The sequence below is a fragment of the Oncorhynchus kisutch genome, linkage group LG14 (assembly GCF_002021735.2).
Source record: "Oncorhynchus kisutch isolate 150728-3 linkage group LG14, Okis_V2, whole genome shotgun sequence".
Taxonomy (NCBI): domain Eukaryota; kingdom Metazoa; phylum Chordata; class Actinopteri; order Salmoniformes; family Salmonidae; genus Oncorhynchus; species Oncorhynchus kisutch.
In genome coordinates, this window is record NC_034187.2 from 17169036 (window position 1) to 17195732 (window position 26697).

Sequence of the window (26697 nt, forward strand, 5' to 3'; positions counted from 1 at the left end):
ATGCTGTAGGCTGTAGGCTGCATCTCACTGTAATAGGCTGTAGGCTGTAGACTGCATCTCACTGTAATCGGCTGTAGGCTGCATCTCACTGTAACAGGCTGTAGGCTGTAGACTGCATCTCACTGTAGTAGGCTGTAGGCTGCATCTCACTGTAATAGGCTGTAGGCTGTAGGCTGCATCTCACTGTAGTAGGCTGCATCTCACTGTAGCAGGCAGTAGGCTGCATCTCACTGTAGTAGGCTGCATCTCACTGTAGCAGGCTGCATCTCACTGTAGCAGGCTGTAGGCTGCATCTCACTGTAGCAGGCTGTAGGCTGCATCTCACTGTAGCAGGCTGTAGGCTACATCTCACTGTAGTAGGCTGCATCTCACTGTAGCAGGCTGTAGGCTGCATCTCACTGTAGTAGCCTGTAGGCTGCATCTCACTGTAGTAGCCTGTAGGTTGAATCTCACTGTAGTCGGCTGTAGGCTGCATCTAACTGTATTAGGCTGTAGGCTGCATCTCACTGTAGCAGGCTGAATCTCACTGTAGCAGGCTGTAGGCTGCATCTCACTGTAGTAGGCTGCATCTCACTGTAGCAGGCTGTAGGCTGCATCACACTGTAGCAGGCAGTAGGCTGCACTCCACTGTAGCAGGCTGTAGGCTGCATCTCACTGTAGCAGGCTGCATCTCACTGTAGCAGGCTGTAGGCTGCATCTCACTGTAGCAGGCTGTAGGCTGCATCTCACTGTAGTAGGCTGCATCTCACTGTAGCAGGCTGTAGGCTGCATCTCACTGTAGCAGGCTGTAGGCTGCATCTCACTGTAGTAGACTGTAGGCTGCATCTCACTGTAGTAGCCTGTATGTTGCATCTCACTGTAGTCGGCTGTAGGCTGCATCTAACTGTATTAGGCTGTAGACTGCATCTAACTGTAATACGATGTAGGCTGCATCTCACTGTAGCAGGCTGTAGGCTGCATCTCACTGTAGCAGGCTGTAGGCTGCATCTCACTGTAGCAGGCTGTAGGCTGCATCTCACTGTAATTCGATGTAGGCTGCATCTCACTGTAGTAGGCTGCATCTCACTCTAGTAAGCTGTAGGCTGTAGGCTGCATCTCACTGTAGTACGCTGTAGGCTGCATCTCACTGTAGTAGACTGTAGACTGCATCTCACTGTAGTAGGCTGCATCTCACTGTAGTAGGCTGTAGGCTGCATCTCACTGTAGTACACTGTAGACTGCATCTCACTGTAGTAGGCTGCATCTCACTGTAGTAAGCTGTAGGCTATAGGCTGCATCTCACTGTAGTCAGCTGGAGGCTGCATCTCACTGTAGTAAGCTGTAGGCTATAGGCTGCATCTCACTGTAGCAGGCTGTAGGCTGCATCTCACTGTAGTAGCCTATAGGCTGCATCTCACTGTAGTAGGCTGTAGGCTGCATCTAACTGTAATATGCTGTAGGCTGTAGGCTGCATCTCACTGTAATATGCTGTAGGCTGTAGGCTGCATCTCACTGTAGTAAGCTGTAGGCTATAGGCTGCATCTCACTGTAGCAGGCTGTAGGCTGTATCTCACCGTAGTAGGCTGCATCTAACTGTATTAGGCTGTAGACTGCATCTCACTGTAGTAGGCTGCATCTCACTGTAGCAGGCTGTAGGCTGCATCACACTGTAGCAGGCAGTAGGCTGCACTCCACTGTAGCAGGCTGTAGGCTGTATCTCACCGTAGTAGGCTGTAGGCTGTAGACTGCATCTCACTGTAATCGGCTGTAGGCTGCATCTCACTGTAATAGGCTGTAGGCTGTTGACTGCATCTCACTGTAGTAGGCTGTAGGCTGCATCTCACTGTAATAGGCTGTAGGCTGTAGGCTGCATCTCACTGTAGTAGGCTGCATCTCACTGTAGCAGGCTGCATCTCACTGTAGCAGGCTGTAGGCTACATCTCACTGTAGTAGGCTGCATCTCACTGTAGCAGGCTGTAGGCTGCATCTCACTGTAGCAGGCTGTAGGCTGCATCTCACTGTAGTAGCCTGTAGGCTGCATCCCACTGTAGTAGCCTGTAGGTTGAATCTCACTGTAGTCGGCTGTAGGCTGCATCTAACTGTATTAGGCTGTAGGCTGCATCTCACTGTAGCAGGCTGCATCTCACTGTAGCAGGCTGTAGGCTGCATCTCACTGTAGTAGGCTGCATCTCACTGTAGCAGGCTGTAGGCTGCATCACACTGTAGCAGGCAGTAGGCTGCACTCCACTGTAGCAGGCTGTAGGCTGTATCTCACCGTAGTAGGCTGTAGGCTGTAGACTGCATCTCACTGTAATCGGCTGTAGGCTGCATCTCACTGTAATAGGCTGTAGGCTGTAGACTGCATCTCACTGTAGTAGGCTGTAGGCTGCATCTCACTGTAATAGGCTGTAGGCTGTAGGCTGCATCTCACTGTAGTAGGCTGCATCTCACTGTAGCAGGCAGTAGGCTGCATCTCACTGTAGTAGGCTGCATCTCACTGTAGCAGGCTGCATCTCACTGTAGCAGGCTGTAGGCTGCATCTCACTGTAGCAGGCTGTAGGCTGCATCTCACTGTAGCAGACTGTAGGCTACATCTCACTGTAGTAGGCTGCATCTCACTGTAGCAGGCTGTAGGCTGCATCTCACTGTAGCAGGCTGTAGGCTGCATCTCACTGTAGTAGCCTGTAGGCTGCATCTCACTGTAGTAGCCTGTAGGTTGAATCTCACTGTAGTCGGCTGTAGGCTGCATCTAACTGTATTAGGCTGTAGGCTGCATCTCACTGTAGCAGGCTGCATCTCACTGTAGCAGGCTGTAGGCTGCATCTCACTGTAGTAGGCTGCATCTCACTGTAGCAGGCTGTAGGCTGCATCACACTGTAGCAGGCAGTAGGCTGCACTCCACTGTAGCAGGCTGTAGGCTGTATCTCACCGTAGTAGGCTGTAGACTGTATCTCACTGTAGTATTTTTATGTGTATTTATGATGGATCACCATTAGCTGCTGCTACTCTTCCTGGGGTCCAGAAAAATTAAGGCAGTTTATACAATTTTAAAAACATTACAATACATTCACAGATTTCACAACACACTGTGTGCCCTCAGGCCCCTACTCACCACTACAGTACTAAATCTATGTGTATGTATAGTGCGTTATCGTGTGTGTGTGCATGTGTCTGTGCCAATGTTTGTGTTGCTTCACAGTCCCCGCTGTTCCATGAGGTGTTTTTTTAATCTGTTGTTTAAATCTAATTTTACTGCTTGCGTCAGTTACTTGATGTGGAATAGAGTTCCATGTAGTCATGGCTCTATGTAGTACTGTGTGCCTCCCATAGTCTGTTCTGGACTTGGGGACTGTGAAGAGACCTCTTGTGGCATGTCTTGTGGGGTATGCATTAGTATCCAAGCTGTATGCCAGTAGTTTAGACAGACAGCTCGGTGCATTCAACATACCTCTCATAAATAAAAGTAGTGATAAAGTAAGTCACTCCTCCATTTTCAGCCAGGAGAGGTTGACATGCATATTATTAATATTAGCTCTCTGTGTACATCCAAGGGCCAGCCGTGCTGCCCTGTTCTGAGCCAATTGCAATTTTCCTAAGTCCTTTTTTGTGGTACCTGACCACACGACTGAACAGTAGTCAAGGTGTGACAAAACTAGGGCCTGTAGGACCTGCCTTGTTGATAGTGTTGTTAAGAAGGCAGAGCATCACTTTATGATAGACAGACGTCTTCCCATCTTAGCTACTACTGCATCAATATGTTTTGACCATGACAGCTTACAATCTAGGGTTACTCCAAGCAGTTTAGTCATCTCAACTTGCTCAATTTACACATTATTTGCTACAAGATTTAGTTTAGGTTTAGGCTTTAGTGAGTGTTTTGTTCCAAATACAATACTTTAAAGTTTTATAAATATTTAGGGCTAACTTATTCCTTGCCACCCACTCTGAAACTAACTTCAGCTCTTTGTTGAGTGTTGCAGTCATTTCAGTTGCTGTAGTAGCTGACTTGTATAGTGTTGAGTCATCCGCATACATAGATATTCTGGCTTTACTCAAAGTCAGTGGCATGTCGTAAGCAAAAATTTAAAAAAGCAAGGGGCCTAAACAGCTACCCTGGGGAATTCCTGATTCTAACTGTATTATATTTGAGAGGCTTCCATTAAAGAACACCCTCTGTGTTATGTTAGACAATTAACTCTTTATCCATATTATAACAGGGGATGTAAAGGCATAACACATTTTCTTTTCCAACAGCAGACTATGATCGACAATGTCAAAAGCTGCACTGAAGTCAAACAAGACAGCCCCCACAATCATTTTATCATCAATTTCTCTCAGCCAATCATCAGTAATTTGTGTAAGTGCTGTGCTTGTTGAATGTCCTTCCCTATAAGCATACTGAAATCCTGTTGTCAATTTGTTTACTGTGAAATAGCATTGTATCTGGACAAACACAATTTTTTCCAGAAGTTTACTAAGTAGTAGAAGTTTACAGTAGTAGACAGTAGTTTACAGTAGTAGACTGTAGGCTGCATCTCACTGTAGTAGGCTGTAGACTGTGGGTTGCATCTCACTGTAGTAGGCTGTAGGCTGCATCTCACTGTATGTGAGATAACCTATGTTTAGGTTACTTGAATCTCCATTCGCCTTTTGTTAACTGTGTTTGTTTACTGTTAATGTAACTAGCCTAAATATAGATTGTGTCATCTGATATTGTGTTTACTAGGCCTACTACCTGGTACCTCTGTTTTGTTCTGTTCTCATTCATTCCTTCTCATTTTCTCTCAGTGTCTGGATTTAAGCCAAACTGCTATTCAGTATTTTGGTTTGTATGCATGAATAACTAGGCTAATACTTTCAGCATTTAGTTTGCATTATTTTGGTAAGACAGCTGTGTGTACTGCTACATTCACATGCTGTTTGTAATAAGTGAATTGTCCTATCTATCTTGTAGCCTATATTCATTACCAAAAGACCTTGCTGTAGGGCGCTGTCCATTGTGCTGATACAGCACGGCAGAGATAGGCTTCAGATTTCAAAAGCAATCAATGTTCTCAGAGTCTCAGCATATGAACGTTATCTTTATTTATATTTTTTATTTCACCTTTATTTGACCAGGTAGGCTACAAGTTCTCATTTACAACTGTGACCTGGACAAGATAAAGCAAAGCAGTGCAACACAAACAACAACACAGAGTTACACATGGAGTAAACAAGCGTACAGTCAATAACACAATAGGAAAAAAAAGAAAGTCTATATACAGTGTGTGCAAATGGCGTGAGGAGGTAAGGCATTTTTGTGGTATAGTTTGATTATATAAGCAGAATTCAATAGAATTCCAATGCAAGAACACCCAAAAATTTAACCCCGCCAATTTCAACTGCCCTCTTGGTCACTTTATCCTGGTGCCGGGTCTGGAAGGGGGGAAGAGAGATGCACAACTGTGGGAGAAGGAGGGAGGAGGGGGTGAGAGGAGAACGACAACTGGGGGAGGCAGGGGGAGGAGAGGGGGGAGGAGAGAGACCACTGGGGAGGCAGGTGGGAGGAGAGGGACCACTGGGGGAGGCAGGAGGGAGAGGAGAGACACAACTGGGGGAGGAGGGGGGAGGAGAGGCACCACTGGGGAGGTGGGGGGGAGAGGGAGATCGCCATGTCTGAGGAGGGATTTCATAGGAAGGAGGACATTCTAGAAAGTTAGATAGCTAGATGCAGACAGCAGATCTCCACTACTGTCTTCAGCCTCAGCCCAGGTTTACAGGATACTTTAATGTCTTCTTAATGTATATTCAGCAGGCTGAGAAAAGGACTGTTATGTTGCTCCACTTGCTCCGGGAGCTAGTTAAATGATTCAGAGGGAAACTACAGCTTTCATTTAGGTTTGTGCCCTCCAGTCTGTTTATACTGGTCGATACACTTGTCTGAAGAATAGAATGGATTAGCACATCATTCAACAAACCAGAGCCCAGACAGACTGGGGGCGACGGAGAGAGAAAAGTAAATTACAGTTAGCAGCAAAGGTAGGCCATGCCTTGAGCAAGGAAACATCATATCAGCTCGCAACTCCTATTCCGCCTGCCGCCAAGTGACCCAGAATGAATGGTAAAAAATAGCGGAATAAAAAAATAAAAAATACTTGTTTCAATTAAATAAATAAAATCATGAAATAAAACAAAATAATCACTCCTGGATGCAGGCAGTTTCTCTCTGCCAGGGTGTTTTCCTCCTGTCTACAGTGTGTTACACAGAGGATCTAGGGATGCAAAGGCCACATGCAGTCACATATCAACAGAAATAACTCAAATAGAATAACTTTGGCTACAGAATGAGATTACCTAAGGTTGATAAAGCCATCGGATTGTTCCAGGATGACATTCAATTTATTCTCTAGTTTCTGGACATATACTATGGACATATAGGAAATGCTAATGAATTCTCTCCCCACCCCCGCCCTGCATCTTATTTGCTCTTGCGTTTCCTACAGGAAACAAATGAAAAACATGAGTTGGCTCTGTGTAGCCCAACTCTCTAGGTGTTCTATTAGAAGAGTATTGATCCAACGTCATGCTGCTTGCTGCTCTGAAATGCCATGATAATCAGAAGAGTTAATACAGCTATCCATTCTCATTGGAGAGAAAAGGTTGGACTACTATAGCCTGCCATTTATTTTTCTACTTGGAAAATGAAACTGTAGGGGTTTGAACTTGAATTAAAGCATCACAAAATCTCAGGCGAATAAGGCAGGCTTATAGTTGTCTTATACAAATCTTTATTCCAGAGAAATCAGCTCCAGGAAGACCAGAGGGATCCGTCTGACCCTCCTCTGGAGCTACAGAAAAGCCCCATCCATCAAACCAATCATTTCCTATACATATCCTGTATATGGATACATATTGTGGAATGTACTGTATATATAGGCTAGGCTACATATTGGAGAACTACCATATATATCTCAATAGGAACTAAGCAAAACAAAATGACCAATATAGATCAACAGTTTACATTTAGGTTAGGAAATATAATGATTGAACAAGTAGCATAGCCTACTAAATACTATAAAATGCAATACATAAAACAAAACAAACATCTCTTTAAATTTTCCTTCAAATATTTTCAACAGAGAAACATGAAAAGCATGCAAACATGCAAAGTATTATACCCAGGGGTGATTTGCCTTGGAGGCTGTTTTCATGTTATACAGTACAATACAGACAAATCGTCCCTGGTTGGAAAAATACAACTTGAATGGAAGAACTACAGTGTTGTACATCAGACATTTTTTTCAATAGCTTGATGAAAGGTATGTTTAAAAAAAGAAACGTATAAGGTTCACCTTTGTTTTCTACTGACATGGGTATGCTTAGAAATGTGTATAAAGCATTAGTTAGTTGTTATAAAACTAACCCTCGGTGCCACACGAGTGGTATGATTTCTCAAGGTACCGGCCATTTTATTTGAAGATTGTTAAGAACTTGTTGACTGAATAACTGATGTAATAACAGTGAAACAGGTTGATTTAATCCCCTTACATTCCAACTTCCTACTTTGACTGGTGGGTCACATTGTACTGGATGTCCAACGTTGGAGGACAAGTCAAGGATAAATGACTTCAGCCATCTGCTCTGAAATATGGGCTGCTTCTGGTCCACTAGACCAGACCGTGGGCTTGTCACATCCACTACTGACTACCCTCCAACAACAACACAGAGAGTAGTCACCACCATAAGCTATGCACTTCTGAACACCCTTCAAAAACATTGAGTAGCCCCCCCCAAACAACAGGCTATAACCCTTCCTATGAACATCCTCTTCATAATGCATTAAAAGCACATTTCTAATGCCTTATGAGCAATGCATAATGCATTAAAAAGATCATGTGAGAGTTGTCGCTATAACGGGTGATAACACTTCCTATGAATACCCTTTTCATAATGCCTTATAACCCCATTTATAATGGCCTATAAGCAGTGCGTAATGAATTTTTAAAATGCTCCTCATTGGAAGTGCTACCCAACAGGTTAGCATCAGATGACAGATTTCCATCTAATGATTCACTAGTTGATGCTAACATCTATCTATTTCTTCCAGAGTGCTGCATATGGTGAATAACCTAACGTGGCTAAAACACTCATTCATCATAGTAATCTCCTATCAGCACGGTGTCTGCTGTGGTGGCTAAACGCTGGGAGAATTCTCCTCTCTTCTGTTCTACAAACCCCAGCAGTGGTCACATGGCGTTAGAGTGACATAGCAGAGCCAGCTGTTTAGGCCTTCCAAAAGGAAACCTATTTGCACTTAAATGAGGGGATTTAAGTGCTGCTACACCATTACCACTTTGCCATAGTGGATGTGATTCCATGTCTTTATCCAGCATTATGGAGGATGGAATGAGATGTCCTTCGAGGAGTGAGGAGTGTTTTTACCCTGCTCCCCTCACTCCATATTCTAGATAGAGCCTTTCATCACCTTTTTTCTCCTCTTCCATCGGGGGATTTTGCCAACATGCATCATACCGCGGCTCGGCTGTCTCAGAGGGGTTAGGACTAAAAATGTACATGGACTTGACGGCAATCCCTCATTACGCTTTGAGGGACATCGGTTTTCACCTTAAATTGTTGTCTTGATGGGTGCTCCCGGACCAGGGGTGTTGTGATGGGAAAAGTAAAAATGAAATAAAAACTAGATGTGATATGGTGCTGTTGGGTGGTTGGTATGGCTATAAGGGTAATGCACCATTAGAATCCTCTTACAAGGGGTTTAAAGTGAATCCAATCTGCAGAAATGCATTTACGTGCAATAATCTCCAACCTGATAATATTCACACTCTAGTCTACTCTCATCTGATAGTATTTTTTACTTTGCTTCAAACCTCTCCTTATATGTACATGGAGTACATATAAGGAGGAGTGTTGTGATCTAAATGATGTAGCTTGAACGTCTGTTCATTCACCTGCATTCAGCCTGATGAATAGACCTGGATTAATATCCCTCCCTCCCTCCCTCCCTCCCTCCCTCCCTCCCTCCCTCCCTCCCTCCCTCCCTCCCTCCCTCCCTCCCTCCCTCCCTCCCTCCCTCCCTCCCTCCCTCCCTCCCTCCCTCCCTCCCTATTGATGAATTAGTAATTATCTTTCACCTAGTCCCAACGGTCTCTTGTGCTACATTGCAGGTGTTTGCCACGATAATGGATAGATGAAGTTATCATCCTCTTGCACAAAGTGGCGGTGACATTTAACTAAATCCCTTCAGTTATCTCTGTATAGTCAAGGTTACAGAGGTAGCTGCACTTAGAAGCGTCATTAAGACACAATAATTAGCCCTCATTTGTAAAGCTCATGTAAATAATTCCAGATAATTGTTGTCATATCAGTCACGGAGCATAAACTATATGTGCTGTGTACACATATTGTCTGTTGGCTGTGGCAGGCTGAGAGATCATTGAGACAATCTGAGTTTCTCAGATGATTCTTAGACTGATTCCCCTGACAGAGTTCAGTGGTAAATGGGGTAAGTCTAACTCTCCAGGTCATTAACAATATATGAAGTCTCAGTGTTTGGTCTTTGTGTTCCCATTGACGCTGTAATTATACAAATTATAATCATATCTAGCAAGCACAAAAAGGCACCAAGCTTTTTAAAATGATTTCCTATTAATTGGTGGTTTGTATGCAAACAATGATCCTGATCTCAATTTTGTAAGGTTCAAACTTTGGCCTTTTGTGAGATTGGACAGTTTAGATCCATTTCAGGCACCATAGTATTTCCCCCTCCCTACCTTCCATCTTTCCTCCTCCCCCTCTCTCGCCCTCCCTCCTTCCTCTTCCACCTCACCTCAAGCTCGGGATGCTTTTATTCTCCAATGTGAGAAATTGGAATGGGGGTCTCTTACATGGAGAACTTGTGGTTTTGCTCTGGCTCTGAGAGGGTCAGGACTCATCTATTCTTCACAGGGAAAGTTCCTTCTCCTCATTACAGCTTGTTATATCCTTATATGATGGCTTCCCAGAGCCTAATATATGGGGCGATTACAAGCCTGCATTTGATTTCTTCCTTTCTTTCGCTGCACCTGGGTGGAAATGTCACATTATGGTGTCACATCTGTTGCTGGTAAAAGGTTATTACTGAGTCTAGGGCATGGGTAAACCCCCAAATAAATACACAGATCATGCTGGGCTAACGGTTTCTGTTTAATGATGCAGCAACAAAAAAGTGTCATCTTTAAAAGATGATTTCCTTGATCTTATTTGTCAAGTAGAAATTATGATTTCTTGTTTGGTGAAAATGAAAGGACTGATCATGTGATCAGTATAATTTCACTGCAGTGTGTATCACACAGTTCATCATACTGTATGAGTACTCATGAATATGACTGAGACAGTTCCTTTCACTCCAATCTAACAACATCATCATTAATCATGATATTAACACATGGTTGTGCAAATTCTCACCTTCCACTGTAATTCCAACCAATAGTTCAAAAAGCTAAAATGTTCACACATGGTAATTTCATCATAATCCCTCTATCCTCTCTACCTCTCCTCTGCTGTGCCAGATGGCAGCCTGGTGGTCAATAGCTAGTCCTCAGGCTGAGGATAGCAGAAGAGAGGTGCTTGGCATTAACTGGTATCGCCTCTCCACCCTGAGCTCCATCACCACACTCCCCTCCCAGGGCCTGACAGTGGGGTGAAATACTAGCCCTCTTAGCAGCAGCTCCCTCATTCATCTGTTCCCTGTGCTGGCTGAACCCCACACCGCCGCCACCACGCAACCCACTCCACTCCCATTGTAAAAGCGGGCGCTCGTCCGCTCCTCTCCACTGGGTCTCCAATAAAAAGGCAGACATTTTCAGCTCTAGTGGCGTTCTGATCTCTTTATATGTCCGACATACTATATTAAAATTAGAATGCCGTTGTAAATCCAACTTTAGACATTTCCAATGAGTGCCAGGTGGGTCGCCCCTCTCTTTTATGACGAGACTGAAAGCACGGTCGATAGTGAATCCTGCAACAACAAAAAAACTAGAAATTGCACATCCTGATGGCAGAAATGTCTTATGGTTGATTAGAAAGGAGAAGAGTGGGATGGGTCTGTCAGTGCACCAGACTCTTCATATTTTACCATACAATTAGACTTTGCAGACTATCTATGCCTTTAAAAATAACCAAACTAGTGAAAACATCTATTTTTGTTACATTTTGTATATTGGCTTCAAACATCGTCATCAGGTGACACTATAGTATATTCCACCACAATGTCACACAGAACTGACAGGTGTCGTGTCAGTTCAATAGAGGCATTTAAACTGAACATATTGTGGTATAGTAATCCTCATTCTCTTTGAAAACAACATTTGGGCACCAATGTTAATTAGCTAATCAAAATAATTTCCTCCAAAGAGAAAGCCAATTGAAGCCATTTTACAGTTAATACTCCCAAATACTCTTCAAATTCCAATTCAAAGACAGTTATATTCCCAATCCTGATGCTCACCCAGCATCAATCCAGATGAAAGAAAGGCTCATGGTGTAAAAAGACCATGCGGCAAGGAGCGAGCTATTGTCAGTCAGTACACTGGATGCTATCAGGGAGATCCATCCGCCTTCAAACATTAATAAGGATTGGGAAGGAGATGTGAAATGAAATGAGAGCAACCCTATCAGTCTGGAGATGGAAATAAATCTGTGCATTGTGGTTTATCAAAAGAGCAGTTTGGAGATGATAGGCTAGATAGAGGGCCTCTGCTGGGAGGGACTCACTGGAGGGCTGGGGATGGTGTTGGGGCTAGGGCTGGTGTTGGGGCTAGGACTGGGGCTGGTGTTGTGGCTAGGGCTGGGGCTGGTGTTGTGGCTAGAGCTGGTGTTGGGACTAGGGCTGGGGCTAGGGATGGTGTTGGGGCTAGGGCTGGGGTAGGTCTGGCGCAGGGGTTGGGGCTGGTGTAGATACTAGGTTTGGGGCTAGGGGTTGGAGCAAGAGGTTGGAGCTAGGGGTTGGGGCTGGTGTTGGGGTGGTGTTGGGGCTGGTGTTGGGGCTAGGGGTTGTGGCTAGGGTCTGGGGCTGGTGTTGGGGCTAGGTGTTGTGGCTAGGGGCTGGGCTGTTGTTGGGGCTAGGGGTTGTGGCCGGTGTTGGGGCTAGGGCTGGTGTTGGGGCTAGGTGTTTGGTACAGGGGTTGGGGCTGGTGTTGGGGCTAGGGGTTGGGGCTAGGGTTGGGACTAGGGCTGGCGCTAGGGCTGGTGTTGGGGCTAGGTCTGGGGGTGGGATTGGGGCTAGGGCTGGGGCTAGGGCTGGGGTTGGTGTTGGGGCTGGTGTTGGGGCTAGGGTTGGGGTTGGCCTAGGGATGGGGCTGGGGTTGGGCTTTGGCTGGTGATGGGGCTGGGGCCAGAGTTGGGGCTAGGGCTGGGGCTGGTGTTGGGGCTAGGGCTGGGGTTGGGGCTAGGGCTAGGGCTGGAGCTGAGGTTTGTGTTGGAGCTGGGGTTGAGGCCTGAGTTGGGTCTGGGGCCGGAGTTGGGGCTAGGACTGGTGTTGGGGCTAGGGCTGGGATTGGGGCTAGGGCTGGGGCTAGGGCTGGGGTTGGTGTTAGGGCTGGTGTTGGGGCTAGGGCTGATGCTGGGGTTGGGGCTGGGGCTAGGGCTGGGGTTGGCCTAGGGCTGGAGCTGGGGTTGGTGATGGGGCTGGGGATGGGGCCAGAGTTGGGGCTAGAGCTGGGGCTGGTGTTGGGGCTAGGTCTGGGGATGGTGTTGGGGCTGGTGTTGGGGCTAGGGCTAGGGCTGATGCTGGGGTTGACACTAGGGCTGGGAGCTGACATTTGTGTTGGGGCTAGGGATGGAGCTGGGGTTGGTGTTGGGGCTGGGGTTGGGGCTAGGGTTGGACTAGGGCTGGTGCTAGGGTTGGGCTAGGGCTGGAGCTGGGGTTGGTGTTGGAGCTGGGGTTGGGGCCTGAGTTGGGGCTAGGGTTGGGGTAGGGCTAGGGATGGAGCTGGGGTTGGTGTTGGAATGGGGTTGGGGGCTGGTGTTGGGGATAGGGCGGAGGGCTGAGTCTGAGGCTGGGGTTGGAACCTCCATTTGTAAAGCAGGCCTAGTTGGCTCTAGCTCAAATGCAGGGAAGTGCTAGAGAATGTTTAGGGCCAGCTCATACATTTCACTGACAGGTGCTTTAAATCCCATGTCTAGACTGATGCTGCTGTGGCCTGGCTGCCTGGCTCCTAGATAGTGGATGACTAACCTATGTGATGAATAGATCCACAGCCCCATCATGTTTTATTCACTGTGTTACAGCACCATTGACAAAGCAATACCTCACAAGTGGGGTTATACCAAAATCTAAAAAGAAATGGAACAACATGGACAGGATGGAATCAGTCAAGTATAGTGGATGATAAGCAGGAAAAAAACATATCTCTGTTTGACCTTGAAACTCTACCATCAAACCACCAAAATCTCCTAAACCCAACAAAAATCGCCCTGTTTACGTGTCCAGAAGCACCTGTCCAGAAGCGCCTGTCTGCTAACTCTTGTCAGATGTTGAGTGGATATACTGTATACCCAATTTATGACTACACAATTGACAAGGGCAGAACAATCCATTGTGCATACATCTGCAGGATTTTTGGGGGATTCATCCAATTACAAATGAAACCTTGTTGACTTTCAGATTCTTGCCAATCCCCTCCCTCTTTTACACAAACACAAATACATGTGTGTGCACGAGCACACACGCACACACACACACACACACACACACACACACACACACACACACACACACACACACACACACACACACACACACACACACACCTTTCTCTCTCTGCTTCTTTGCTCAATATCAAGATGGAGAGAGAGGAATGCACAAATACAGGCGCAGACAGAGCTGACCCTCCCATGCACGATAAGGTCACCCCTGGGATTGGCCAGATTATCTCTGTCAACCACTTGGATAGAGCACAGTCAAATGATGCATCAAGCAGTCATTTTCAGGTGGGGAAAATGTTTTCAATTCTTCACATGGTCGCTATTTGCTTTTCAAAGTGCCCTTGTATTGTTTGGCTGTGAGCATTTATCAATTGCAATGTTGTGAATTGTTTTCTGTTTCTGGGCGAGAACACTGAATCATGTCTAGAGATGGGTACCGACACCTGGTATTAAACGGGCCCGGGTCTAAATTATGTACGACCGTAGTATCGATAAGCTCCAACGTTATCGGTTCTGACTTCAGTACTGGAGAAATTAAGAAAATACACTTCCTATTTATTATTGCTACATAAACGTTATCTTGCACATTTTATCTCACCGAGCGTTTCTAATTTGCAGTAAGATTAAGACATTCGTCTATGATGCATTTTGACTATTCCCAATCCAGAAGAGATGTCTCTGATGCTACAGCACACACAGCACCCTGCTCTACATTAGGTATGTATGCTAGCAGCCTAGAGCCCACACACGGAGTTAACTAGATTATGAGAACATGGGTTCCTGATCAAAACAAACAATTAGCCAGCTGATTGTTTAGCTATGGGTGCGTTCAGAAATTCAATCACCATTTAAAGATTTTGCTACTTTTTTGTTAAAGTTGCGGCTACAATGAACCAACCCACTCCTCCCTCTAATACCACTGGTCCAAGCCAAAGACCAGCCCAAAGCCCCTTCACGCTGGCAGCTAGTGGGAGGATGACTGAGGAGAGGGTGAATGAGTGACACCTAGCCGTGACCAAGTTCATAGTGAAAGGCCTACACCCCTTTGCAACAGTGGAGTCCAAGGGCTTTAGGTAACAGTCTGTCATTATATACTGACTTGTATTCATGTTTAGGATAAAAAAGGGTTGTATGTTAGTCCCATCACTCCACAATACAATACACAACAACACAATAACTAAATCATGAAAATTCAACACATGAAAACTATCTTTTTTTATTGTAGGGAGATGAGCAAGGCACTCAACCCCAAATATACCCCTCCCTCTAGGAGTTACCTCAGTGACACATTCATTCCTACCTGGTATGGTGAAGAAAAGGCCAATGTGATCACTGAGCTGAAGGACGTGCCAAAGCTGGCCATCACATCAGACAGGTGGACAAGCCTCTTTCAGGACCACTATCTCAGGGTTACAGTGCACTACAAAAACCAGGCCAGTGTAGATCAGAAGGTCCTCTACACCAGGACAGTGTAAAACAGAAGGTCTTCCACACCAGGACAGTGTAAAACTGAAGGTCTTCCACACCAGGACAGTGTAAAACAGAAGCTCCTCCACACCAGGACAGTGTAAAACAGAAGGTCTTCCACACCAGGACAGTGTAAAACAGAAGGTCTTCCACACCAGGACAGTGTAAAACAGAAGGTCTTCCACACCAGGACAGTGTAAAACAGAAGCTCCTCCACACCAGGACAGTGTAAAACAGAAGGTCTTCCACACCAGGACAGTGTAAAACAGAAGGTCCTCCACACCAGGACAGTGTAAAACAGAAGGTCCTCCACACCAGGACAGTGTAAAACAGAAGGTCTTCCACACCAGGACAGTGTAAAACAGAAGCTCCTCCTCACCAGGACAGTGTAAAACAGAAGGTCTTCCACACCAGGACAGTGTAAAACAGAAGGTCTTCCACACCAGGACAGTGTAAAACAGAAGGTCCTCCACACCAGGACAGTGTAAAACAGAAGGTCCTCCACACCAGGACAGTGTAAAACAGAAGGTCCTCCACACCAGGACAGTGTAAAACAGAAGGTCTTCCACACCAGGACAGTGTAAAACAGAAGCTCCTCCACACCAGGGCAGTGTAAACAGAAGGACCTCCACACCAGGGCAGTGTAAAACAGAAGGTCCTCCACACCAGGACAGTGTAAAACAGAAGGTCCTCCACACCAGGACAGTGTAAAACAGAAGGTCTTCCACACCAGGACAGTGTAAAACAGAAGCTCCTCCTCACCAGGACAGTGTAAAACAGAAGGTCTTCCACACCAGGACAGTGTAAAACAGAAGGTCTTCCACACCAGGACAGTGTAAAACAGAAGGTCCTCCACACCAGGACAGTGTAAAACAGAAGGTCCTCCACACCAGGACAGTGTAAAACAGAAGGTCCTCCACACCAGGACAGTGTAAAACAGAAGGTCTTCCACACCAGGACAGTGTAAAACAGAAGCTCCTCCACACCAGGACAGTGTAAAACAGAAGGTCTTCCACACCAGGACAGTGTAAACCAGAAGGTCCCCCACACCAGGACAGTGTAAAACGGAAGGTCCCCCACACCAGGACAGTGTAAAACAGGTCCTCCACACAAGGACAGTGTAAAACAGAAGCTCCTCCACACCAGGGCAGTGTAAAACAGAAGGTCCCCCACACCAGGATAGTGTAAAACAGGTCCTCCACACAAGGACAGTGTAAAACAGAAGGACCTCCACACCAGGACAGTGTAAAACAGAAGGACCTCCACACCAGGACAGTGTAAAACAGAATATCCTCCACACAGCACAGTGTAAAACAGAAGGTCCCCCACACCAGGATAGTGTAAAACAGGTCCTCCACACAAGGACAGTGTAAAACAGAAGGTCCCCCACACCAGGACATTGTAAAACAGGTCCTCCACACAAGGACAGTGTAAAACAGAAGGTTCTCCACACCAGGGCAGTGTAAACAGAAGGTCCCCCACACCAGGACAGTGTAAAACAGGTCCTCCACACAAGGACAGTGTAAAACAGAAGCTCCTCCACACCAGGGCAGTGTAAACAGAAGCTCCTCCACACCAGGGCAGTGTAAACAGAAGTACCTCCACACCAGGACAGTCTAAAACAGAGGTTTCTCCACACCAGGACAGTGTAAAGCAGAAGGTCTTCCACACCAGGACAGTGTAAAACAGAAGGTCCTCCACACCAGGGCAGTGTAAAACAGAAGGACCCCCACACCAGCACAGTGTAAAACAGAAGGTCCTCCACACCAGGGCAGTGTACAACAGAAGGACCTCCACACCAGGGCAGTGTAAAACAGAATATCCTCCACACCAGCACAGTGTAAAACAGAAGGTCTTCCACACCAGGACAGCGTAAAACAGAAGGTCTTCCACACCAGGACAGTGTAAAACAGGTCCTCCACACCAGGACAGTGTAAAACAGAAGGTCCTCCACACCAGGGCAGTGTAAAACAGAAGGTCCTCCACACCAGCACAGTGTAAAACAGGTCCTCCACACCAGGACAGTGTAAAACAGAAGGTCCTCCACACCAGGACAACATAAAACAGAAGGTCTTCCACACCAGGGCAGTGTAAAATAGGTCCTCCACACCAGGACAGTGTAAAACAGAAGGTCCTCCACACCAGGGCAGTGTAAAACAGAAGGTCTTCCACACCAGGACAGTGTAAAACAGGTCCTCCACACCAGGACAGTGTAAAACAGGTCCTCCACACCAGGGCAGTGTAAAACAGGTCCTCCACACCAGGACAGTGTAAAACAGGTCCTCCACACCAGGACAGTGTAAAACAGGTCCTCCACACCAGGACAGTGTAAAACAGGTCCTCCACACCAGGGCAGTGTAAAACAGGTCCTCCACACCAGGACAGTGTAAACAGAAGGTCCTCCACACCAGGGCAGTGTAAAACAGAAGCTCCTCCACACCAGGGCAGTGTAAAACAGAAGGTCTTCCACACCAGGACAGTGTAAAACAGAAGCTCCTCCACACCAGGGCAGTGTAAAACAGAAGCTCCTCCACACCAGGACAGTGTAAAACAGAAGGTCCTCCACACCAGGACAGTGTAAAACAGAAGGTCCTCCACACCAGGGCAGTGTAAAACAGAAGGTCTTCCACACCAGGACAGTGTAAAACAGAAGCTCCTCCACACCAGGACAGTGTAAAACAGAAGGTCCTCCACACCAGGACAGTGTAAAACAGAAGGTCCTCCACACCAGGGCAGTGTAAAACAGAAGGTCTTCCACACCAGGGCAGTGTAAAACAGATGGTCCTCCACACCAGAACAGTGTAAAACAGGTCCTCCACACCAGGGCAGTGTAAAACAGAAGCTCCTCCACACCAGGACAGTGTAAAACAGAAGGACCTCCACACCAGGGCAGTGTAAAACAGAAGGCCCTCCACACCAGGGCAGTGTAAAACAGAAGGTGTTACACACCAGGGCAGTGTAAAACAGAATATCCTCCACACCAGCACAGTGTAAAACAGAAGGTCTTCCACACCAGGACAGTGTAAAACAGAAGGTCTGCCACACCAGGACAGCGTAAAACAGAAGGTCTTCCACACCAGGACAGTGTAAAACAGAAGGTCACCCACACCAGGACAGTGTAAAACAGAAGCTCCTCCACACCAGGGCAGTGTAAAACAGAAGGACCTCCACACCAGGACAGTGTAAAACAGAAGGTCACCCACACTAGGACAGTGTACAAATCACAAACTGGAAAAGTAGTGGCAGAGGAGATCTCAGACATTCTGGAAGAGTTTGTAGCTGTGGAAGGACCGAGCAAGATTGTAGCTGTGACTGTTGAGAATGCCGGCAATACGGATGTTGCCATCAAGAGGCTACACATCCTAAAAATAGATGCTTTGCGCACACATTGAATCTAGCAGAGTAGAACATCTGCTAATTGACTTCCATTGATAAATGGGCAGCCCATATCAGGGCAGTGGTCGTGTGGTTCAAGAGTTCCTCGATGTCCAAAACAGTCTTGAAAGAAAAGCAGCATCTCCTTGGTAAGAAGCCATTTCAATCTATTAAAGAATTATTTTGAAATTCCAACAATTAACAATTTAATTCAATATAAATGTGTGGTAATTAAATGTATGTTGGTTTTTTGGTTGTTGTTCAGTCCTTCCGCAACACTCACTCATCCTTGATGTCAAGACCAGATGGAACTCTATCTAATGATAGAGAGATTCATGGAGCAGTATCCAGCGATCCAAGCAGCAGCCTTGGACCCACGACTGCGAAAAGCAATGACCAAGGACAACCTGGACCGTCTGAAGGATGAGTACTTCCTTAAGACTGAGGAGGTTGTCCAGTTCATGAGAATCCTCTATACATCCACACTGTGTCTGTCATGTGAAAAGAATGCCACCTGTGGACAGATCATACCCATCCTCCACAAACTGGAAGAGCACTTCACTGTGAAGCATGAAGATACAACATTTGTGGCAACCATCAAAGAGAACGTGTGGGAGAACCTCTCCAAGCGCTAACAGGATGAGGACATTCAAGCCTTCCTGCATGAGGCCACAGCAATGGACCCCAGATTTAAAGGGAGGCCGGTGAGTGACGCCACCTGGGACAGGCTGAGGAAGGCAACTGTTGAGGCCAATGTGACAAGAGCAACACCGGGGCTGTCAGAGGAGCCGGAGCAGACAGACACAGAGCACCAGCAACAAGATGAGGAGTCTGAAGGAGGAGAGGAAACGGAGGAGACATTCCCTCCATTGTACAAAACAAGGAGTGCCTTGGAGGAGCTGTTCTCAGAGGAGGACAGGGAGTTGAGGTCCAACGTGACACCTTGTCCCTCACCCTCAGTGAGCGTGTTGATCTAGAGGTGGAACGCTACAAAGGCCTGTCTCCCATCCCCATGGCTGAAGATCCTGTGATGTGGTGGTGGGAGAAGAGAGGTACTCTGCCTCTCACAAACAGTGCAACAAGCTACCTCTGTGCTCAAGCCTCCTCCACCCCTAGCGAGATTGTATTTTCGACTGCAGGGAACACAATAAGCCAGGAGAGGTCCCGACTTCTGCCAGAGAAGGCAAATATTCTCCAGAAGAACTGCTAAGAAGTGCTAGTCCTTCTGCAGCCTACCTGCATGCAGCCTACCTGCAGGCCCCACCATGTTGTTCTATACCACTGTCGTATCTTCTGCAGCCTACCTGCAGGCCCCACCATGTTGTTCTATACCACTGTCTTATCTTCTGCAGCCTACCTGCATGCAGCCTACCTGCAGGCCCCACCATGTTGTTCTATACCACTGTCTTATCTTCTGCAGCCTACCTGCATGCAGCCTACCTGCAGGCCCCACCATGTTGTTCTATACCACTGTCTTATCTTCTGCAGCCTACCTGCATGCAGCCTACCTGCAGGCCCCACCATGTTGTTCTATACCACTGTCTTATCTTCTGCAGCCTACCTGCATACAGCCTACCTGCAGGCCCCACCATGTTGTTCTATACCACTGTCTTATCTTCTGCAGCCTACCTGCATGCAGCCTACCTGCAGGCCCCACCATGTTGTTCTATACCACTGTCTTATCTTCTGCAGCCTACCTGCAGGCCCCACCATGTTGTTCTATACCACTGTATTTTCTTCTGCAGCCTACCTGCAGGCCCCACCATGTTGTTCTATACCACTGTCTTATCTTCTGCAGCCTACCTGCATGCAGCCTACCTGCAGGCCCCACCATGTTGTTCTATACCACTGTCTTATCTTCTGCAGCCTACCTGCATGCAGCCTACCTGCAGGCCCCACCATGTTGTTCTATACCACTGTCTTATCTTCTGCAGCCTACCTGCATGCAGCCTACCTGCAGGCCCCACCATGTTGTTCTATACCACTGTATTTTCTTCTGCAGCCTACCTGCAGGCCCCACCATGTTGTTCTATACCACTGTCTTATCTTCTGCAGCCTACCTGCAGGCCCCACCATGTTGTTCTATACCACTGTATTTTCTTCTGCAGCCTACCTGCAGGCCCCACCATGTTGTTCTATACCACTGTCTTATCTTCTGCAGCCTACCTGCAGGCCCCACCATGTTGTTCTATACCACTGTCCTATCTTCTGCAGCCTACCTGCAGGCCCCACCATGTTGTTCTATACCACTGTCTTATCTTCTGCAGCCTACCTGCAGGCCCCACCATGTTGTTCTATACCACTGTCTTATCTTCTGCAGCCTACCTGCAGGCCCCACCATGTTGTTCTATACCACTGTCTTATCTTCTGCAGCCTACCTGCAGGCCCCACCATGTTGTTCTATACCACTGTCTTATCTTCTGCAGCCTACCTGCAGGCCCCACCATGTTGTTCTATACCACTGTCTTATCTTCTGCAGCCTACCTGCAGGCCCCACCATGTTGTTCTATACCACTGTCTTATCTTCTGCAGCCTACCTGCATGCAGCCTACCTGCAGGCCCCACCATGTTGTTCTATACCACTGTCTTATCTTCTGCAGCCTACCTGCATGCAGCCTACCTGCAGGCCCCACCATGTTGTTCTATACCACTGTCTTTTCTTCTGCAGCCTACCTGCATGCAGCCTACCTGCAGGCCCCACCATGTTGTTCTATACCACTGTCTTATCTTCTGCAGCCTACCTGCATGCCCCACCATGTTGTTCTATACCACTGTCTTATCTTCTGCAGCCTACCTGCAGGCCACACCATGTTGTTCTATACCACTATCTTATCTTCTGCAGCCTACCTGCATGCCCCACCATGTTGTTCTATACCACTGTCTTATCTTCTGCAGCCTACCTGCAGGCCCCACCATGTTGTTCTATACCACTGTCTTATCTTCTGCAGCCTACCTGCATGCCCCACCATGTTGTTCTATACCACTGTCTTTTCTTCTGCAGCCTACCTGCATGCCCCACCATGTTGTTCTATACCACTGTCTTTTCTTCTGCAGCCTACCTGCAGGCCCCACCATGTTGTTCTATACCACTGTCTTATCTTCTGCAGCCTACCTGCATGCAGCCTACCTGCAGGCCCCACCATGTTGTTCTATACCACTGTCTTTTCTTCTGCAGCCTACCTGCATGCAGCCTACCTGCAGGCCCCACCATGTTGTTCTATACCACTGTCTTTTCTTCTGCAGCCTACCTGCATGCAGCCTACCTGCAGGCCCCACCATGTTGTTCTATACCACTGTCTTTTCTTCTGCAGCCTACCTGCATGCAGCCTACCTGCAGGCCCCACCATGTTGTTCTATACCACTGTCTTTTCTTCTGCAGCCTACCTGCAGGCCCCACCATGTTGTTCTATACCACTGTCTTTTCTTCTGCAGCCTACCTGCATGCAGCCTACCTGCAGGCCCCACCATGTTGTTCTATACCACTGTCTTATCTTCTGCAGCCTACCTGCATGCAGCCTACCTGCAGGCCCCACCATGTTGTTCTATACCACTGTCTTTTCTTCTGCAGCCTACCTGCATGCAGCCTACCTGCAGGCCCCACCATGTTGTTCTATACCACTGTCTTTTCTTCTGCAGCCTACCTGCAGGCCCCACCATGTTGTTCTATACCACTGTCTTTTCTTCTGCAGCCTACCTGCAGGCCCCACCATGTTGTTCTATACCACTGTCTTTTCTTCTGCAGCCTACCTGCTGTAAATAATTGTTTATTTTAATTGTATTTATTTGACAAAGGATTGTAGCGATTTGCTTAAATGGTGCAGGTGCCCTTTAATTTATATTTTTGGTAACTTTATACTACTAATATAGTGCTGTATTTACAACACTTACAAAACATAATTGCCCCTATCAATATAACAAAATCTCAACTATCCTAATCCAACATTTTGCTAGTTGAATGAATCCCAAAGTGATACAAAATTGTAATTTCTGACGGTGGCAGTTTCATGGCTGTGCTAGACATTAAGTCGGAGGCAGTCTGATGATGATATTCTGCAGCAGAGCAGATAGCACAGAGAAACAGGGACTGTCTGGAATGACAGGCCTGTCCTTGTTTTCATTCAGGGCTCAGGAGTCTACAGGGCCAGCGGGTTCACTGAGGTGGCTCAATTAAACATGACCTTCCCCTGGCCCTGCCATCACTAGCAGTCCTCATGTAAATGGCCGCCCTCTCCCTCTGCTCTGTCGCACCGACAACATCATAAATAAAATAATGCTTATTACCCATTTAGTAACATTCTGTATTCATGCCCTGATAGGCTATTTAAACATACAGAGATGCTTACTGAGGCTTGACGTTATCTTCCCCTCAGCATTTGATGGATAATAGTGTGTCCATTTGTTTTGGATTCACTACAGAGGTCAATTTCGTGTTTGCTCTGGGTTATGGGGAGTTACAGTACAGAGCAGCTGAATTTCACTTGCAAAAACTCCTCACAGTGCAGATTAATAGCTAAATGAAAACATTATTTGGGAAATACGTTAACAGTCAACAGTCTTTATTTGTACTATTTTCTACATTGTAGAATAATAGTGAAGACATCAAAACTATGAAATAACACATATGGAATCATGCAGTAACCAAGAAAGTGTTAAACAAATCCAAATATTGTTGTAAATCAGATTCTTCAAAGTAGCCACCCTTTGGCTTAATGACAGCTTTGCAAACGCATGGCATTCTCTCAACCAGCTTCATGAGGTAGTCACCTGGAATGCATTTCAATGAACAGGTGTGCCTTGTCAAAAATGTATTTGTGGAATATCTTTCCTTCTTAATGCATTTGAGCCAATCAGTTGTGTTGTGACAAGGTAAGGGGGTATACAGAAGATAGCCCTATTTGGTCCATATTATGGCAAGAACAGCTTAAATAAGCAAAGAAAAACAACAGTCCATCATTACTTTAAGACTTGAAGGTCAGTCAATACGGAACATTTCAAGAACTTTGAAAGTTTTTTAAGTGTAGTCGCTATGATGAAACTGGCTCTCATGAGGACCGCCACAGGAATGGAAGACCCAGAGTTACCTCTGCTGCAGAGCCCAGAGTTACCTCTGCTGTAGAGGATAAGTTCATTAGAGTTACCAGCCTCAGAAATTGCAGCCCAAATAAATGCTTCACAGAGTTCAAGTAACAGACACATCTCAACATCAACATCAACTGTTCAGTTGGTCGAATTGCTGCAAAGAAACCACTAGTAAAGGACACCAATAAGAAGAAAAGATTTGCTTGGGCCAAGAAACACGAGCAATGGACATTATAGACAGGTGGAAATCTGTCCTTTGGTCTGATGAGTCCAAATTTGAGATTTTTTGTTCCAACTGCCGTGTCTTTGTGATATGCAGCCAACAAGTGCCCAGCATATGTAGGAACTCCTTCAATACTGTTGGAAAAGCATTACAGGTGAAGCTGGTTGAGAGAATGCCAAGAGTGTGCAAAGCTGTCATCAAGGCAAAGGGTGGCTACTTTGATGAATCTCAAATCTATTTTGATTTGTTTAACACTTTTTTAGTTACTACATGATTCTCTTTGTGTTATTTCATAGTTTTGATGTTTCACGATTATTCTACAATGTAGAAAATAATCAAATAAAGAAAGGTGTGTACAAACTTTTGACTGGTACTGTATAACAAATTACTAATTTTGCAGAAATATTTCAGATAGAAAATACACAGTACAGTAAATTCAATAAGAATTGAAGAATACCTTACTACAAGTATTCAAGCTTTTGAAAATCGACCGTTTCATTATTTTATTGATTGATCCACACAACACAAACAATGACAAATTAACTGACTAATCCAACAATTTAATTTGGTCAGGGTGACAGTTTAAAAAATCTGTATTATCTATTATTAGGCTAAGAATCGGAGTAAACGCTGAGAGACGGGACTGGGAGTATGAGAAGGGTGTGTGTAAACTGTGTGTGTGTGTCAGGGAATGGACGAGGACGAGGATTGATCGGCTCACAAAGATGTGATCAGAAATTCAGGCAAATGTTTATCCTGATAGAATCAGTATGCCCTGTCCATCCCACTTGGCCTTACATCCTCTGGGAGCTGGAAGCAGGGGGTCGCTGCAGTCTCATCCAGCCCCATTGCAGGCGAGGAGATCTGGCCTAGGGGTAGAGTAGGGAGAGGGTGGAGGGGTGTAGGGATCAGGCTCCTGGTGGCTTTCAAATGGCCCTCTCTATCCCTCTGTGTGCATGCAGCCACACATTCACAGCCCTGTCACTTAAAGCAAAGCAGATGCCTACATTCAATTCCAGCTTCACAATTGGAAAAGCCTTTTGCAGTGAAACGTGAATGGGAGCAGGGCACCGAGGTCTAACCGGTGTCGCTCTACAATAAAAGGGAGGCCTTGTTTCGTGAAGGAGGGAGAGAGACTTAACCCTCCCTCCCTCTAACACAGAGAAAGGCATTGGAAATATGCCAACTCAATCACATTGCTGAGCACATAAACAATGGAAAGAGAGCGAGCTTCAACCATATGGTCCCGCTATACATGTCAGGCTCTCAATGTGCCGTTCCTGTAATACTTGAGAGCGTTGTAACATGTTTCTGCAGGGGTGAGTCCTTGGAACGGGTTAAAATACAAAAGCCAGCAATTCCTTTGAGACAGATGAAAAGTGAGATGGTCGCTGTATTCCAGATGTATCAATTTCCTGGGATATTCAGTCCATGCACTGGCAGGGGTGCCGGCATGGAATGGGCCGTGTTCCAAAAGCTAATATTCTGTTGGCCGGAATAATGCAATTATTATTTTCCTAGCTATCAGCCTAAGCACAGAGTGCCATCTGTTATACAAAGCTAACATTCACATCTCAATTGCCCAACAGACAGCTGCATGGTCACACGTCCACATCACCACAGAACTTTGCCAATCTCCACATCGTGCCAGCACTTTGCCAACACAAGAATTTAGAGGGGGTTCCATGACAGTATTTGTCAGTGTCCTTAATGGCACCCTGTTCTCTACATTCCCCATGGGCCCTGGTCAAAAGTAGTGCACTACATAGGGAGTAGGGTGCCATTTAGGATGGCACCCACTGAGGCCCTGCTGCAGCCAGCTCCCAGCCAGCTCCCAGCCAGCTTCTAGCCAGCTCCCAGCCAGCTCCCAGCCAGCTCCCAGCCAGCTCCCAGCCAGCTTCTAGCCAGCTCCCAGCCAGCTCCCAGCCAGCTCCCAGCCAGCTTCTAGCCAGCTCCCAGCCAGCTCCCAGCCAGCTCCCAGCCAGCTTCTAGCCAGCTTCTAGCCAGCTTTCCCAAACACACACACATCTGCCAGGGGGAAGGGGAGCTTCCTTACATTACACAACTAACGCTAGCACCGATTTAGCGCCTAACATCTACAGACAAAGAAGACTCATAATTTGGCTTTTTGTTAGCTCTCGGCTTCATTAACACTGTGTTTGATATGCAAAACATTTCTAGACATTGAATATTTTTCATAATCTGCTTTAGATGTTCAGCCTGGCACCATTAAATGCAGAATCTTGTCAATATGAAAAAGGCTTAAAAACCCTCCTAGATCTAATTAATGTAGAAAATAATTAGCAACGAAGTTAAAAAGAAGTGGCTTGGCAGACAGATTAAGTGGCTAAAAAGTAAAACAGCAATTAAGATCATGGAGGGTTAGTGTGTACACATGTTAGATTATACAACTGACTCATACAAGGCAAAAATCCCAAAACTGAGTCTCTCACACACACACACACACACACACACACACACACACACACACACACACACACACACACACACACACACACACACACACACGCACACACACACACACACACACACACACACACACACACACACACACACACACACACCACTCTCTCTAACTGCTGATAAAGCTATGGATAGCTACTACGTCACGTAGCCCAAAGCTTGGGGGACCTACTTGACAATTAATCAATTATTTGATAGAAATCATTAATACATCTTTACTTGAATTCATCTGTAGATAGATGTGGCTAGAACCTATACACTTTTCCTATTTTTAATTTGGTAAACTGATTGCCTTTTTGGTCCTTTATATTGTTGTGTAATATCTAATTCAGCGAAACATTGTCTATGCATTCTGTCAGAGATTTCTACATCATAATGTTATTACAGAATACTTCATAATGAGCCCT

The 26697-nt window shown here is 46.3% G+C and overlaps 1 protein-coding gene across 1 annotated transcript in view; it reads right to left on the reverse strand.

Annotated features, from left to right (window-relative positions):
* The window catches only part of LOC109904582 (neuronal PAS domain-containing protein 3), a 332747-nt gene that overhangs the window by 108446 nt on the left and 197604 nt on the right, over window positions 1–26697 (reverse strand). The window lies entirely within an intron of this gene.